The sequence below is a fragment of the Glycine max genome, chromosome 9 (genome assembly GCF_000004515.6).
Source record: "Glycine max cultivar Williams 82 chromosome 9, Glycine_max_v4.0, whole genome shotgun sequence".
Taxonomy (NCBI): Eukaryota; Viridiplantae; Streptophyta; class Magnoliopsida; order Fabales; family Fabaceae; genus Glycine; species Glycine max.
Window position 1 is genome coordinate 17,559,684 of NC_038245.2, and position 3,174 is coordinate 17,562,857.

The 3,174-nt window shown below is 37.8% G+C and overlaps 1 non-coding gene and 1 pseudogene across 1 annotated transcript; both read left to right on the plus strand.

The window, feature by feature from the left end:
* The first annotated feature begins 2,165 nt into the window (after positions 1-2,165).
* Positions 2,166-2,325, plus strand: LOC112997929 (U1 spliceosomal RNA). The gene has a single exon (XR_003262978.1). It is a non-coding gene; the product is annotated as a U1 spliceosomal RNA (small nuclear RNA).
* Positions 2,326-2,814: 489 nt separating this feature from the next.
* LOC112997970 (uncharacterized) lies at positions 2,815-2,928 on the plus strand (annotated as a pseudogene).
* The last annotated feature ends 246 nt before the right edge of the window (positions 2,929-3,174 follow it).

Here is a 3,174-nt window from a genome sequence, read left to right on the forward strand (position 1 = left end):
TTTGGGTTAGAGTGTGGTGTCAGGTCTCTTTATGTGGTGGCTCATGGTCCATAGGTGTACCCCTCGAATCTCCCCAACAATTGGTATCAGAGCCGATGGTTCAAGTTGGTGACAGGCTTAGACGAGTATGAAAGTACCGCAGGTGGCCAAAATGGCTAGCGGCACAGCGTGCCCCACAGGTGAAGCGGGGTGGCCAGAATGGCTAGCGGGCAGGGCAAGTACCACAGGTGGCCATGACTATACTCGTGGATGATAAAAGACTTCTGCTCGAGGGGGAGACTACCATGTGGAAGAGACTCACACTTGAGGGGGAGATATGTTGGGTTACAAGTGTGAGGTGAAGTCCCACATCGGTTAGAAGTGGAAAGGTTGCACCATATAAGTGAGCAAAAGACCCATAAACCTGAGCCTTAAGATTTTGGGTTAGAGTGTGGTGTCAGGTCTCTTTATGTGGTGGCTCGTGGTCTACAGGTGTACCCCTCGAATCTCCCCAACAGGACCTATCATCTATATACAAGTTAGTGGAATACCCATGAGTGACACCACAATGAAGGCAGCACAAAGGTCCATAAATAGTGGTGGTATCTGGTGAGATTGTAGAAGTTCCTAAAACTTGCATAATCACTTTTGGGGTGGCAACATAAATATATAAACAATAGAAGGACAAGGGAAGAAATGCTTTCAACTTTCAATTTTGCAAAACATCATATAAAATTTATCAAAAAAACTAGTTAATTTACTAAACCACCTAGACTTATATCGTTCTCGTGCCATTTAAGACAACCAAATGTGACAACAACTAACTAAAAGTTCAATGAAAAAGATTGTCCTACCTTTTTCTGTCACATGAACTCCATCTGGTCTAAATTGTACTAGCCAGAGTTTAGATTAACTTAGCTAGCACATAGCTAGGACATATTGATAAAACTTAAAAGTTACAAAGATAGTACAGTAGCTAAAAGCTGGAGTGTTTTACTACAAGCCAATGAATACAATGACCATGTCATCATCAACTAACTCTCCAATTACACATACAGATGTCATGCACTTGGTATGAATTATGTATAGTGGCCGAGTTCTTGTGAAACTTTAAGACTCTTAAAACCTAAGAAAATGCTCAAGTCCGTGCATGTTCCCCACCAAAATAATGCCCCAACCCCAAGTTACTCCTCTTCAATCTGAGGATTATGCTTTCTCCTTGGCACCAACATAGCAAAGCAAAGCATAAACTCACCACCTTTTGCCACAGGCAACACAAAAGATATGGCTAAATTTCCTCCTGTAGAAATAGGCACCAGAGCTGGCTTGAACTAAATTCTATGGGGCTTGTTTCTAGAAATAGCAAAAAATAATGTAGAAGAATCGGTCAAATTTATATAAGAAATAAGGTTAATAGGTTATCAATAATCAAACAATGAAAATGAATGTTCAGTGGGTGGGTTTGGATCATAAAATATTTGTAAAATGTAGTTCTTATTCTTTGGTGGAGATGGAGAAGATCCTTCATATTCTCACATTATTAAAAAATGTTCATAAATCATACAGTAATGCTAGAATAATCTTGGCCAGGTAAAAGGGTAGACTACCAGAGGAATAACAATGGAGCAATAAGGCAAAACCTTCCTATTTTAGAGATATGATTCCACTGACTGCTTTTTCCTTGGGAAGAGCAAGTTGCAACTAAAACCATTTCAATACTAGCAGTTTAGCATGCTTCTCTAATGAATGTCACATCAAAAAGGTTTGTCAGAGTAGCTGGGAGAATGTTAGCAACACTAGCTGCAACACACCTCACCACAAAACCAAGAGGGTTACTCACCTACGTGACTACATGTGAATCCACTAACGAAGAATATCCTCTTCATATCATTTTGTTACTATTGCATATCATTTTATTATTATCTCTTATTCACCTTTCCATTGTAACTGTTTTAGTGCTAGTTTGCTAGATGTGTAGTGCTAGCTGACCATATGGGTCCATTATCCAAAATGTGCTCATCTATAAATAAGCTATCACCAGTGGAAATGAGAAGAAGAGAAATTTGCACTTAATTTTTAGTAGTTTAGAATAGGAGATTTATCTTGTTCTCGAATACAAGGCCTTCCCTTTGTCCTAGTACGTAACAGAGAATGCGTTATAATTGTGAGATGTGACACTTTACAAAATACTTACCTGGACGGGTTCAATGGATGATCAAGAAGGTCCTTGGCCTAGGAAAGTGACCTCCATTGCACTATGGAGAAAGTGTTTTCCTAAGGTCTGCCCAAGCAGCAGAGCCTACATCATAATTTGTGGTAGTGGGGGCTTGCTTTTGCACACCCCGATGGAATACAGTTTTAAATTTCTCAATTTATCTTTAGTGGTTTTGGCTTTTTGGATTAATCCGGAGACATTACCTGTTTATTGGTTTAATAAATTTATAGTGTATTTGCTACATTTTTACCCGAGTATGAATTTATTTGTGCTCCAAGTCTTTTTGAAATGATACAACATGGTTTTTTGTTGCTAAAAGATCTGTAATTTTGATATTTTGTTTAATGGCTCATTTTCACTCGATATTTAATGGCCCTTTTCATTTATACTCATCTGTCAAAAGTAGCAGTATTATGCAGTAAGCAACAAACTTAACCAAGTAGCTATCCTGGCATTGTTAATTGTGGTTGAAGGCATCCATTATCCGTAGCTATCCTGGATACTGTCCCATGTACTACAAATACAAGAAGACTGATAGTGTAATGAAGTACCACATTGCTCAAGAGAGATAACAAGCGCTGGAAGACTAAACTATAAAAACATTATTTCATTGAACAATCATACCTTTCTCGGCCTTTTTTGGCTAAAATTAAGTGTAGTATTTGTTCTTATCAGTTTAATATCTGATATGTGGATCAGTGTGCCTCTTTCAATATAAAGTAGTGGAAAATTCTGGCATTGTCTCTCTACTCATACGGGTATTATTAAATCTGTTCGACCATCATTTTAACTTACACATGCCACGATTATAGACAATTCGGCTTCAGTCCCTTGCAGTTCTCTCTTTACATTCTGCTCTTTTACTGATACAGAAACTGTTGAAGATATACTTTTGTAACTGCATAATATTTTATTTTTCAGTTTTTAAGATAGGATTTAGTAAATAAGTTGATTTCCTATATTTTAGGAGTAAGGCAATT